At 45.7% G+C, this 14594-nt stretch overlaps 1 protein-coding gene across 5 annotated transcripts in view; it reads right to left on the reverse strand.

Moving 5' to 3' along the window:
* Positions 1–7817, reverse strand: part of LOC146830506 (uncharacterized) — a 115418-nt gene extending 107601 nt beyond the window's left edge. For 4 of the 5 annotated variants that reach the window (XM_085604699.1, XM_085604698.1, XM_085604697.1 and 1 more), the window contains exon 1: positions 7752–7817. The gene's annotated coding sequence lies outside the window, so the exon portion shown is untranslated. Of the gene's footprint in view, positions 1–2094; positions 2177–7751 lie in introns of all 5 variants that reach the window. The other variant, XM_085604696.1, reaches the window with a different exon arrangement.
* Between the last annotated feature and the right edge of the window lie 6777 nt (positions 7818–14594).

The raw sequence follows: 14594 nt of genomic DNA on the forward strand, positions 1-14594 counted from the left end.
TAACATACATTATCTGATGAAACCCAGTAAGATGCAACAACCACGAACTGAAATGCACAAATCTGCAAAACAATGATTGCCACAAGATGAAGAATTGCATTAAACAACAATTTTGCAGAGCAGGAACACCACGGTTGGAGAACGAAAAGGCAGTCAACCAAAACTGCTCTTCATTCAGCAGAAGCGTATTGCTTTGATTGTCTCACTTCGGCTGATAACCTACATTATAAACATACAGCAGAACTCTCTCTGATCAGGATAGACTGGCAGGTGAACAAAGTCCCTGCTCTTTAATTTGAGAAAATCCCAAATTTCTTTCTAGTGAATTTAATGCCCACAGATTTATTCTAGAACAAACGACTACTCTCTCACTGTAAATCAGTTTGCTCAATGTTGGCGATTTAATGGCACTCATCAGCCGAGTCTGTTTATTGGCAGGGCCTTTTCTGGGTCGTCCTCTCTTCAAGGGCACTACAAGAGTGGAATGAAAAATAAAAACTAGCATCTTTTCGATTATCTAGGCAATGTCTCCTTGAGATAAACCAATTATCAATTTGCGTGGAAGCCAGGTGTCAAAAATAACTACCAGTTGGCTTGACGTCTTGGGCCCAAACTAAGAATTCACAACTGGTGAGGATGTAGAAAATAAATTGCCGAAATAAAATGAAAAATAAATTAGAAAACACTAGCACTGTGCAATTATATATGTGTCAAAGCTCTTTAGAAACCCAGCTGAGACTTCCATAACTATTTAATGCAATTGCATGACATATGGCTGCTTTATCTACCCCTAGTACCAACTCATCAATAGACATTTCCAGCCAATGTTGCTAAAAAAAAAAAAAAATAGTGTAAGGTCTGAGTTGGCTGAGAGCTTTTTCCTGCCCTCGAGCAGACTGGTTAAAAGACAGTATAGTTAAAAAGAGTTAGAAGCCGTGCATTGTCCCAATATTTAGAGACGAAAAAGTGGTCTGATTTTACAATGTGCACTGTAAAAGTCCGATCTAGATAATGTTTTGTTGTACAATAATGCCAGGCCCTATAGATAAATTGGTGGCTCTTGACTTTACCTATTCTGTCACTTTGCTATGTATTTGCTCTTACAACATAGCTTCCCCCCACTACGCCCCAAATGCTGGTTTTTATTTTCTTGAAATAAATTATAAGCATACTGTTGTATGTCTAATCGGTCACAGGGCCATCTGAAGAAAAAAATGAAAATAAAGGCAAATAGAAAAATACGACTCGAGGACGATCTGTAATGCGATGTGAGGTTTTTCCTGCTGCATGCAGAAGACCAACTGAACAACAGGGAAATGAAGAAAGTTGGTCAAGAGGACCGCATGCACACGTCTGGGATGCAAGTCTATCGAAGTTTTCCATGGAAGTTAAGGTCCCTACACTTTCAGCATACATCTTGTATAGACCATAACTGGGGCAAGCCCAATGTCAGACCAGCATCTGGAACTTCTTTCATTGTACAGCTTATCATAATAGATTACTGGATAACAACCAGCAATTAACATTTTATGCCAGTGAATAAGTATTTTGTTGTGGTTTCAGGTCATTCACTGACCGAAAAGCATATTCAATGTCTTTTTTTTATTTTATTTTTTAAATGTTGTATGCTGTTGCATGGTCATTTCTGAGCAATGCACATCTTATTTGCCACGCGCTCCAACTACAGAATTGGCAACACCAATATAGGCAGAGTTCATATCAATACAGTTGGACAGTCCTCATTTTTAGCGAATCTTCCAAATATTTGACCTTGGGGCTGGGAGAAAAAGCAAGGGCTGAAAGGGAATGCTGTTACTGGCTCCAGTGGCAGCACAACGATTCAACAGGAACATTTCAAGGGCCGTCAAACAGTATTAAAAATTAAGTAACTTGCCACTTTCGTAACCAACTCCTAAAAGAAAACTTGTTTCAGGCCCTAGAGGAAATGCTGTATTAAACTCCCAAAAAGAACACACCGATGTACTCGGCATTCAAGGAACAATGTACTAGCATGCACTGTGACCGTCACCATGAAAGGCATGCATTAAAACCATGCAATGGGAAATAGAAAAGAAACCTGTGCCCGATACTTACTGAGTTACTATTTTATCATTCCCAAGACAGCATGAAGAAGGGACAAAGCACCCAGTTAGGAGAGATGCATAGCAAACGGAAACTGAACAGATGAAAACAAGCGCCAAAGAGAACCATGGAACAAGCACAGACCAATATGCACACAACAAACATTACAGTAACACATTCCATTTAGAAAAGCAAGAGGACTTGGTCATTCAAAATAACCCAGGCACCCATAGCTATTTGAACCTTCTTCCCTTGGCTATTTATTCAGCATTCACGGAAAATAATCCAATTGTTTCAACAGGATGACTTTTTTGAAGTTTTATATTCTTATTTGCGCGATTAATTTAAATCATTGCAAACCGTACATTCATTAGACAATGAAAGCATAACAAATATAGGTCAGTAGAAAACATGCCAAAAGGTTAAAAGGTATATAAAAATACACACGATCAATTAGCAATAAAAGCAGTCTGTATAGACACGTGATGTTCCCGAAGTCAATTCAAATGTCACAGTAGCAAGATTGATTGAGAAATGCATTCCGAATTGAAGGTTCACTTCAAACAAGTAGCACCCTAAAAAAAATATGTCAGCAACGCCAATCTCAGGAAGTTATGGTCCCGGCGTTTAGCAATGTGTGTCCTGGTAACCTATGCAGAGCTACAAGGCCTGAAGTTATAGATATGCAAATTTGCTGTGTGCCACAAGAGATCTAAAGTGGAAGAGTGGTTCGGTACAGTACACTACAGGCTGATGCAGAGACCTAGGGTCAAGGTTGCTGTGCAGACTAAGCTCCATAAGGGGGAATCCTCCTGAAACCTAACATGCGAGTGCGATATGGTGCATATCCCCATGCAAAAATGTGCACTTGTTGAGAAGGTGCTAGTTCAGTAAAGTGCCAGCGCCAACAAAAACTTGCTGGTTATTCAGAAGTTATTGTGCTGATTAGCTGTGTACACAGAACGGATCCAGAGTTACAAAATCCAAAGTGACGATGTGATTCAGTGCCATGATGGGATTCTGATGCGGCGATCTGACGGCTATGCAAGATTAACTGAGGATACAGTCCTGTCAAGTTATCACGCATCCAGGTGTGACACTAACGCATTTCAGTGTGGTGCTCCGCATCACCGCACTGAAATGCATTGTCACGAATTTGATGCCACACAAAGCGCTAAAAATACACTACTGGCCACTCGAGGCTGCTAGCTTGAGTGCGCGCCTGCTTCCGCAGACGTCACTTGCCGGCCCGGGCGCGCGTTGCCAATAGGACAGAGCACAGCAGTGAGGCTGCTACAAGGTATCTTTTTTTAAAAACCCTAGTGCATTCCCGCCCGGAGCAGCGCCACTGTCACAGCCTGACGTCAGGGGCCGGGCAGTACGTACGCTACGTTCTACTGCTACCTTTGGCGCAAGCGGTGGTCGTGGCTGCGTAGGCAGACGAGCGGAACTGCGGCAAATGGCAGTACTGCTTGCACTGCAGCGCCGAAATTTTTAAACTGGACATGATTGTCTCGTGCAAATGGGAGCCAACACACGGACCACGACGGATGCTGGAGCAGCAGTCACAGCACAGACAGTGTGCAGCTGCTGAGTAGCCAACTGGAAAAGTCGATGAAATGGGTCTTCCGGCACGCGACCGATACCCGGCAGAAAGTTTTTTAATTTTACTAAATACCAAATGTGTGGCGGGTTCCCAACTATCGCAACTGCTGCCAACCAGAGCGGGACACTCCTTAAGAGAGGAGGCCTGCCTGTGACCCTCCATCTCAAAGGCTGAAGAAACGTGGCAGCTCAAGATGTGTAAACAAAGCTGCTGGCCGAAGCGCTCAGCTTTGAGCTTGTTTGTTGTCCATGGATGTCACGTGCCTTGCTGCTATACCCATGCTAGATTATAAGCAGCCGCTTCGCTCACTGACGGTTTCTGCTGCTTTTGGCCTCCCATTCAACTCAAGGAAGTGTCCATATGTGGATAATGAACACCCTACTCTCATCATGCTTACCCTTAGCTGTCTCCACGGTTGTATCCTTCAGACAAGCACAATTGCTATTACATTTCTGATTGCTACAATGTGATATTGGTGCCCTGAACAGTTGTCTCATTGGTATCAGCATCTTTGCCTTTTATTTCAGGGGTTTTGAGCAGTTCCCAGATATTGTAGTGCTTCCCATTGACAAAAGGCTGTAATTTCTAATATTTAGCTCTTTCCATGCACTTAATTTTGCTCGTGAGCAAGTGTCACTCATAATTGTTGAATGTCCCTCATAATTACACTGAAATTATGAAAATGTCACACATAGCAATCTTAAACCTTGGCAGCTATGAGGATAGAGGATCTCTACTAGGATCTAAAACACAAGGACAAAACAGTGCAGATCTACCCTGCAAATGGATCAACTTCCAGAGTAGATGAAGGCGAAATGGAGTGTCATCCCATCATAACCAAGTGTGATCCCAGCGGCTCTCCTGCGACAACTTCAACACAATGATGTATCCCAGGCTCTGTAGCACAAATCGTTACTGCATAGAAGGGAGCATTCCTTTTTTAAGCAAAAAATATATTTTCAGTTCGGTGCCAAGTCAGTCATAGTGTAGAGTGCAGTCATTGGCCTCTGCTGCACAAAGTAGAGGAAAAGGTGTGGCAAACCACATATTTAGAAGAGCAGAAGGGGGGGGCTTGCTAATGTCCCAATGTCAACTTGCTCAGCAGAAATGATGCCGCCGTTATAAATTCTACAACTATTGCTGTGAATTGGTTTGGTTTCCTTTTTACACATTAGACTGCAACCTTGCAGGCCCTTATGCTCAGTTGTCTGAAGATGGGCAAAAGCCAGTAGCATTAAAAAGGACAGGGAGAGACAAAGGCCAAGGACGTGTGACAGTTTCCTTCGTGATACGACAGCCTCTGCATAAGGCATCCTGACTATCAGTTTAAGGTCCATGCTTATAATCCTTGAGCAATATCAGACCAAGCCGCAGGTGTAAGAGTTGGACCTCGTTATGTAGGATGAGAAATATGGCAGAAAGTTTTTCTGTTCACATAAACCCGCTGTTAAATGTGCGTTACTTTTCGAGTGGATGGTTTGTAGGTCCTCATGGGCTGAAAGTGGCCTAGCTTCTTTCATCAGAATTTGAGAGTTTTTTTGCAGGAAGAGCACCTTGCAAGAGTTTGATGGCGGAGAGTTGGTCAGTCACCTTCTGGTAAAAACACATAAATCTGATGATTTTTCTTGGACGATGTACCACAAGAGCTGCTTGAGACCCCCCTGGGCTCAGCTGCTGACAACTTGGCACAGTTAGGAAGGAAACTTGCGTTCCTCCATTCTTACAGAGGTCTAATTCAGACAAGACCTTACCGTGGGGTAGAGCAGTCACCATCTGAATTACAGACAGATGGTAAACAGGCCCTCTTGTTTGTAGAGCGTTTCCAGTTTACTCTAGAAAGCACTTTCATCTCTAGATGCCAAAAAAGTGAGTGGTGTGATGCAGACAACCAGGGTCTTAGGACCTAAAGAGTATTACAAATGTGATATCAACTCAGCTAGTTACACTGTAATTTCCACGGCAAACTAAAGTTTGTTCAGCCCTCTTCCAAGAAAAATAAAATATGCACACAGTTCTGCCATCAATATTAGTGTCATCTGAGTGGGGATTTGACCGTAACACTTACATGTTAAGTTTTTCTTTCGCTTTTCACATAATGCCAAAAAGTTTATTATCATTCAGAAGTCACAGCTAATGTGACTTCTGTCCCGGGTCCCGTGTGTCCTACCACTACTAAATCTGGGAGGAGAAAGGCACATAAATCCACTTCTGTGCCCCACGATTCTTACACTTAATTCTGATAGATCCCTCTAGACAATCATGGAGATTCCTCGAAATCAGAAAATTGAATGTAGTCTAAAATTTTGAGAGAAAAAAATAAATATTTAATAGAGAGATTTAAAATAAATCTTTAGCCCATCTTCTGCCCCCTCCAGGATTAAGGCTGGCTACAACACCAGTTACTCGATATGAGCAGCTGGCAGGTGAAAGATGACAGGAGAGGACATCAAGACATTTGCACGGGCTCCTCTCCGTCCAACGCATGTTTCTTTCCAGAAGAGACTATGACCTCGATTACCAGTTTAGGTGCTATTTAACGCGCCTGATAAATAATACCACAGGGTATGTTATTTATTGGAGGTGATAACATTACAAGTTTGTGGGTAATAACATGCAGACTTTGGTATTTAGCACACCAAAATCTGCACAATACAGTAAATACTGTATGCTTTTTCCCCCGTTAAATTTCAGCAGGTATGACCTGCAGAAATGAATGAATGCTGAGTTTATTACTGTAACTGATAATTACTGGAGGCCGTAAATTCCTTCAAACTCTTAATTCCTAAATACCTCCAAACTCATAATTCCGACCCAAAGTACACAAGGGTTTACTAATGGGTCAAATTAGCCGACCCACTCGTAATGAGGCCAAAAATAGTACGGACACATTCATTGTTCTTTAGTGGCCAGCTTTTCTGTCCTTACACATTTTGAAAACCACATTTTTAATGACCACTACCTTACTAAATGTTTGTACAACCAGTCAACTATGCACAGTACAAGTTAAACCCCAGCATTGTGTTAACAATTCATTAACAGATTACCATAGAGCTGAATGTTACGTTTCTAAGGCATCAAACTAAGGCACTAGAACACACACACACACAAAAATCACTACACCAAAGCCAAATCTATTCTTTTATATAGTTACTGTTTGGGCATTCCAGTACTCATCTGAAAAGGAAACACCTACCATGATGTACAAGAAAATACATGTCAAGGTTAAGCCTTGGCAGAACAAGTCCAGACCGCCAACAAAGAACAAAAATCTGAACCTATGCTTGCAGCAACAGATTGGCCCATAGACAGAGCCACTGGAGTTAGGAGATTGTGCAGCGTTTTTCGCACAATTATGGATCTGGCGCATATGCCACATAATCCATCATCTGCTGCATAATCTGCAGATTTTAACAAAATATACATTTGTTTCTGGTTTAAATGGTTCAAAAGTTAACTAAAATCTCAGCGACACATGCTGCCTCACAGTCAAAAGGTCCTTTGCAAAGGTTGACTTCCCACCTTTCTAGTACGGAGTACCGACACTTTTTTATTTTAAGAGGGAGAGTATCGGCACTTCTCAAGACAGTCGTAATACTTTTAATTAGAGAGAACCGGCACTTCTCAGAAATAAGCAGGTACTCTGATACGGAGTACCTGCACTTTATTTTATCCCATGTCAAGCACTGCTTTTCATTATCCTGATACTACCACAAACGTTGCCTGCAGCAAGCACAAATTAATACCATCTCTCATACCTTGCAAAATACATGAATGTAAAAAATAACAGCCGCTTTTTTGCCACTAAGTTTACTAATGGGGCTCGGGGAACACTTTCATTCTGGTGCCGCGGCCTATTTTGTGTCCCAGTCCAACCTTGTATGCATTCCTTTTACAAAGTTAAGATTTGGGACATAATTTTGGGAGCAGAGGCACTAAACAGACACGTGTCAGACGAACTGCGTGGTTTCTAGCTTTCAGGTTCAACGACTAGGGAGAAGTTAAATAAACGAGGCTTCGCTCCTATCTCTGGATATCACTGTTCTCTCTGCCCTCCACTACTCACGCAATCGGCGGTGCAGGGGAGCGCGGCTTCTCCACAGCGGTTAGTACGGCTGGCACTGCAAAAGGGAAGGGTAATCACCGGCGTCGCACAGAAATGCCAGACTGCGCGGGCGCTACCAACGCGCAAGGGTGAGCGGGTATGCTTTTTAAGAATCTCCACATGACCTACCCGTGAGCGGAGCCATTTCGAAAAGAAACCACATTGCATCTAAAGTTAATACACCTTTTCAATCACTACGATGTATTCGCTTTGCCTCCCTTCACTCCTTTGTTTATTAGTAATTTGTGTCCACTGCTGACAGTAGTTGAACTTTCCGGCTCCTACGGAAAAAGGCAAGCTAAGAAGGGAAATAGAAGAAGGCTATACTATCGTAGAGTGGAACGCATATTTGGTCGTTCTAGTCCTACCTCTGTTTCCAATCTTCTTTGACGCGTCAGTGCTATGGAACGTCACGCAAATGAAAGACGAGCTTCAGCCAAGTTCGAAACGATTTCCTGTTAAAGGAAAAAGGTGTTCCTCGTGGGGATGAGTGTTTACTTTGACCCACATTATGAAGAAACTAAACTTATATTGTGTGGGTTTTACATCCAGTACCAACAATGCGCGCACTACAGAAAGTGAAATGGCAGTTAGCCTTAATGTGAATAACGTAAATGATGCATAGTTATGACAACTTTTTTTTCTAAAATATTGATTGGAATAAACATAAGGCTGGCAGGGCAACGTGTGAATTGAATACCGCCTTCTTTTGGGTTATTTCACTCACTTAGAAATGAACCTAGCATCAGGGATCGATGGGTAGAACCAACCTGGTTTCAGGCTCTCTTGTATTCCTTCTATGTCAATGATTGACAAACCCGGCAGAGGAAGGAAAGGTCACTGTAAACAAGTTATTAAACCACAACAGGTCCAGTTTCTCGCCTCGCATTGCGAAGTTCTTGAGAGGTGTCGTGCCACAGAACGTCATAGCTCACTCACCCTTAGGCGCTCACAAATCAAAACACAGTCGCCCACTTGGCTTCAGTGGGCATTCGTGTTGGGAATAAAATAAAGCTTTGTGACACCCATACTTGGGAAATCGATGGCGGCGCTGAATTAAAAATTTGCGAACATTCGTGACAAGAATTTTCAATTCTATTAAGGACAACGGAGGCGAGGATTAAGCTTCTCAATCTTTACTAGGAAGCTCACAGCAGCCAATAAAAACAGAGATAAAAACCACGTGACAACCATAGATTCTCGTCCATATAAGGTCCCTGTCTGCACATAGAGTCCTCTTTCTTTGTAACAGTAGATAAGTCCATGCACGACCTGTTCCTGAGGATCACCGATAGTTAGGGCCTTCTCCAACCAATAAACTGTGCGCCCAACGGGGCCAAACTTCTTAATGGATCCCGGTCCAAACAACTCGCTTGAGAGCGGAACAATGAACTGCGAAGCGTCCAATCACCGATAAACCATAGTCAGGATTACTTGCTGTCATTACCTGAAAGAAAGGAAACACCCCGTAAAAGCCGCTCGAGGTTGCTTGAAACAACAGCAGTACATCACGAGAAATTAGGGTGGGAAAAAAATACACAGAGCAATGCAAATACCTAGCATGATCAATTAAATAAAGCATCATGACATCAAATGTGAATATGAAATCCATAGCATTACACTAAACAATGTGTATGTCTGGGTGGGATAATCCTCGCCTCCGTTGTCCTTAATAGAATTGAAAATTCTTGTCACGAATGTTCGCAAATTTTTAATTCTATGTCAGGACCGGAGGCTCCGATTATGCTTGTTCAAAGCTGAGCCACCACCATTGAAGCAACATTGACAATAGGCTTATAGTAAAACGTTTTAAAAGTATTTTCATTAGACCAGTCAGCTGCACTCATGATATCTGTCAGGCTGACACCTGTCACAAATGCCTTCGAAGCCATGGCTCCGCGTGCAGAGTGGGCTCCAAACTTGGAGATATCAATCCCTGCTTCGCCCATGAGCCAACGCATCCACCGCGATAAGGTAGCTGGAGTCACTGGGCGAAACGGCTTCTGCAAGGCAATAAGCAATTGTTCCTGCATATTAGCACGAAATTCCTCAGTACTCACCTCGTAATCCTTAATACATTGCACAACACACAGTTTAGGATTATTAGGAAAATTCGGGTACGTGACTGAAGTAGTGTTACACTTCGTTCTCTTGGACAGAGTGAAGGTGACCCCCTCCGGGGTAAATCTACGCCCCGCCAAATCAAGCGCTCGGACGTCAGAAACCCGTTTGCAAGAAACGAGACATAAGAGCATAGTCAGCTTGGCCGAGAGTTGCTTACGGGACAAGAACCTATTGGATGGCCAGGATTCCAGGAATCTGAGGACAAGAGAGACATCCCACAGGTGAGAGTATTTTGGGCAAGGGGGTTTCACCATCCTGACTCCTCTCAGCAATTTACATACCAAAGGATGTTCCCCAACGGGTTTACCTTCTACAGGTAAATGTCCCGCCGATATGGCGGACCGAAAGTTGTTGACCGTCCTATACGCTAACCCGGAGGAAGCCATAGAGGCTAAAAAGTTGACCACTAAAGACACATGTGCTTTAGCGGGATCCACGTCCCGTTGAGCGCACCAATCACACCATCTTTTCCAAGATGAGGAATATCGCTTGTGGGTATTGGCCGACCAAGCTTCTTTGATGAAGTTACTAGCTTCTCGTGAAAGGCCCGGGACACTCCACCTGTCCCTGAAACCCGCCAAGCAACGAGTGGAAGCTGACCCGATGTCACCAAAGGGTGAGGATTCTGAAGAGGGTCCAGCAATAGGTTCTGCAACTGGGGAAGAAGAATCGGGATCGCACAACTCATCTCTAGCAACACCGGAAACCATGCTTGAGCCCTCCATAAAGGAGTGATCAAAATGAGTTCTGTTTGAAAGGTCCTTGCTCGCGCTAGAACTCGTGGAATCATGAGAAACGGGGGAAATGCGAAGCATAGGGACCTCGGCCATTCCTGCAGGAATGCATCCGTGGCTAGCACCTCCGGATCCGGCCTCCAACTGAAAAACTGGGGAACTTGTCTGTTCAGTCGGGACGCAAATAGGTCTATCTGGCAAGGGCCCCAAAGATGGGTCAGGTGCCGAAACACCGTGGGCAACAGCATCCAATCGCTGGAGTCTTGCAGATGGCGGGAATTCCAATCTGCCACTTGGTTGCTGGAACCGGGCAGGTATTCCGCAACGACCGAAATTCTGTTCTGCAGACAGAAGTGCCAGAAGACGTTGGCGATCTCCGCCAACATTCGCGACTTGGTACCACCCAGCTTGTTGACGTAACGTACCGCCGATATATTGTCCATCCGGAGAAGGATACAACAATCTGCTTTCTGAGGCGAAAGACATCTGACCGCAAAGGAACCAGCCAACAGTTCCAGGCAGTTGATATGTAAGTGAAGTTCTTCCGGCGACCAGCGACCACCCGTGGACAACGTGCCGCACCGGGCTCCCCAACCCCAACGGCTGGCATCCGATTCGATTACCACATCCGGGGTCGATCCGAAGAGCGCTCGGCCGTTCCAGGCCTCCATGTGGTTTAACCACCAATCCATCTCCAGCCTCGCCTCCTCTGAGAGAGGTATCTGTTCTGAGTAACTGAGACCTTTCCGGAGATGGCGGATCTTGAGCCTCTAAAGGGCCCGGTAATGAAGGGGGCCCGGGAAGATCGCTTGGATGGAAGAAGCCAGGAGCCCCACTATGCGGGCTAACGATCTCAAGGACGTCGTCTGCTTGCGCAGGGTCGATCGCAACTCCTTCTTGATTGCCCTGACCTTTGGCATCGGCAGCAAGAGTTGACACGTTACGGAATTGATCATAAACCCCAGAAATTCGATGGACTGAGAGGGAGTTAACACTGATGTCTGCGGGTTGACAATGAACCCCAAACCCTGAAGCAGGTTTATCGCCCAATTGAGGTGTGTTTGGACCGTCTGAGGGGAGGACGCCAAAATAATTATGTCGTCCAAGTATATTATGAGGCGGACTCCTCGGGCCCTGAGAGACTCCACCACCGGTCTCAGAAGCTTCGTGAAGCACCACGGCGCCGACGACAGACCGAACGGAAGGACCTTGTACTCGTAGCATACCTTTCCCCAGACAAACTGCAGGAACCTCCTGTGGGGGGGGGGAAATGGGAATGGATAGGTACGCGTCCTTCAGGTCCAAACGGACCATCCAGTCCCCTTCCTGGAGAAGGACGCGTAGCAGATGGATCCCTTCCATCTTGAAATGCCTGTAAACAATCCACGAGTTGAACTCTTTGAGGTTTAACACCAACCGGGAGCCGCCCCCTTTCTTTTCTACGAGAAAGACAGTGCTCAGGAAACCATGAGGGTGGATCACGGAGGGCGCAATCGCGCCCTTCTGCAACAAGGAATTGATTTCTGCAGTGATAAAGTTCTGATCTTGTTGGGAAAAATACAGAGGGGGAGGGCGAGAGTCTTGCAAAGGGGAGGCGTACATCTCCAGCCTGTACCCCTGTACAGTCTGCAACACCCATGCATCTTGCAAAATCTCGCGCCATTTGCTTAGAAAATATGCCACTCTGCCCCCCAATGTCACTTCTGAAAAAGGAATTAGGCTCACCTGAGTTTCCGGCATCATGTTGATTGTTGGAGTTTCCTCCAAATCTGCCACCTTTGCGGAACCTGTTTCTGGAACGTCGCTATGGGTAGAAGTTGGAGGTATTGGCGGTGGTGTCCTGGTAACCTCCTCTTTGTTGCCACGTTGGGCGCCTTGATTATACCCCCGGCCGAACGAGCGCCCTCGAAATCGTCCGGCCCTGCCGAAAACCGGGCGGAAAGCCTGCTTTAAAGAACCCTGGGCCTTGTCAAGCCCACTAAATGTGGCGACAAACTTTGTAAGTTCTTTTAGAAAAGGCTGACCAAACAGGAGACCTTGGGCTAGCGGACCCGATTCAGACGTGGATAACTCGGCCAGCCTGGGATCCAACTTTAAGAGGATGGATCTGCGCCTCTCCGTTGATAATGCGCAATTAGCGTTGCCCAGTTGGCACACCGCCCGTTGGGCCCAGCCAATCAATTCATCAGGATTAATTGCAATGGCAATTCTTTGGCCCTAAAGCCGAGCTCAAGAATCTTTGTCAGAGGGCCTATGACGTCCAGCCGTTTATCTTGGCAGGATCGCCAGGACCTGTCCAAGCCTTTCTTAGGATCCTTCGAATACTTTTTCAAGTAAGTCAACATGGACGGGTCCACCTCCGGGGTAGCCGCCACCTTATCCGCCAGCTCAGGCCGAGGGCACTCCGACCGCAGTCGTGCCCGCACGTCCGTGTCAAACGCCTGACGTAGATGGGTCTGGACATATTCCGCCACCTCTTGGGGCGGGAGCCAGGACGTGGAATTAGGATGGATAATGTCTGCTGGCTCGAACGTGAGAACCTTGGGAGACGTGGACGGACCAGAATGCTTTTCCTTCCTTGCCTTCTTGGAAGGGCGAGGGGATTCCTCCTCGTCCGTGGTAGGGTCAGGGGTGGTGTCCTGACCATCATCCTCCTGGGAGATTTCTGTAATTGTAGCCTCTCTACTAGGAGTAGAACGCTCTTGCTCCGCCATTGATCTCGCGAGCTTAGCGAAATCGGCAGCGTGGGGATTCGCTCTTCCTTTACCCCCAGATTTAGATCGGGGAGCTGACGATGGAAGCCAGCCTTGTTGTTTTGCGTAAGAGCAAAGATGGCGTTTCAAGGGCGCAATCGCTCTCACCAAAGCCGTATTGACTGATTGCTGAACACCCGCGTCTAATGCCTCCACGAGGTCATATTCCATAGACCCTGAGGGGTCTTCATCATAATAGTAATAATCCTCTTCATAGTACTCAGACATTTTTGCCACACAGTGAGCAATTAACGACCCTGGAGGATTGTTTGTGATTTCTGTCAAGCTCACAATTAATATTCCCACAAAGGAGATCAGGGGGAGTGGTAACCCCAGGCAAGCCCTGACACAGTCACCAACGATGACTCAAAATGCTTATTTTAGGATGTGGAGGGAGGGAGGGCTTGCATAAAAACCCCACTCTAAGCAAAGCCTATGCTGAATTATACAGCCCCACTGAATGCACAAACAGAAGGGCGTCTGAGGAGCCAAAAGCGAGCCTTTCGCCGAAAAAACGGCACAAATGCGGGTCAAAAGCAGCCAAACACGCTGCTCCGGTGTTCAATTCAAGCCCTACGACTTTCGCGGGCAAAATATGGCTGCCGCGCATGCGCGCTGGCCCAGGCTCGCACAACAGTAAAAGAGGACTGCGCGTCAGGCAGACGCGCGTCCCCACTCCTCTGAACCTCCCGCTCCACTGACAACCGAGCGACGAGAGGGAACGAACCCAACTAGGCAAAAAGGCTTACACAGATAAGCGCTCGCAGCGCGTCAATACCCCATTAAATCGGAAGAAAACAGTGAAAATAACAACAGCGAGGTGAAACCTCAAACAACATAAATCGCGTTAACAGCGATCGCGCACCTATGTCCGCGCGCACCTTACATCAGAAACATTAGCCTTGGGAATTCAAATGCAACAACAATACCACACTTAAGAGAGAGTAATATAAGGTACTTAACTGGCTGCGGAGCAGCAAAGAAAGAGGACTCTATGTGCAGACAGGGACCTTATATGGACGGGACTCTATGGTTGTCACGTGGTTTTTATCTCTGTTTTTATTGGCTGCTGTCAGCTTCCTAGTAAAGATTGAGAAGCATAATCGGAGCCTCCAGTCCTGACATAGAATCATACATCCACGCGCCTCCCTCCAGCAAAGGATGGTATTATCTCACTTGAATAGGATGTCAGG

This window comes from Triturus cristatus, chromosome 5_1 (genome assembly GCF_964204655.1).
Source record: "Triturus cristatus chromosome 5_1, aTriCri1.1, whole genome shotgun sequence".
Classification (NCBI taxonomy): domain Eukaryota; kingdom Metazoa; phylum Chordata; class Amphibia; order Caudata; family Salamandridae; genus Triturus; species Triturus cristatus.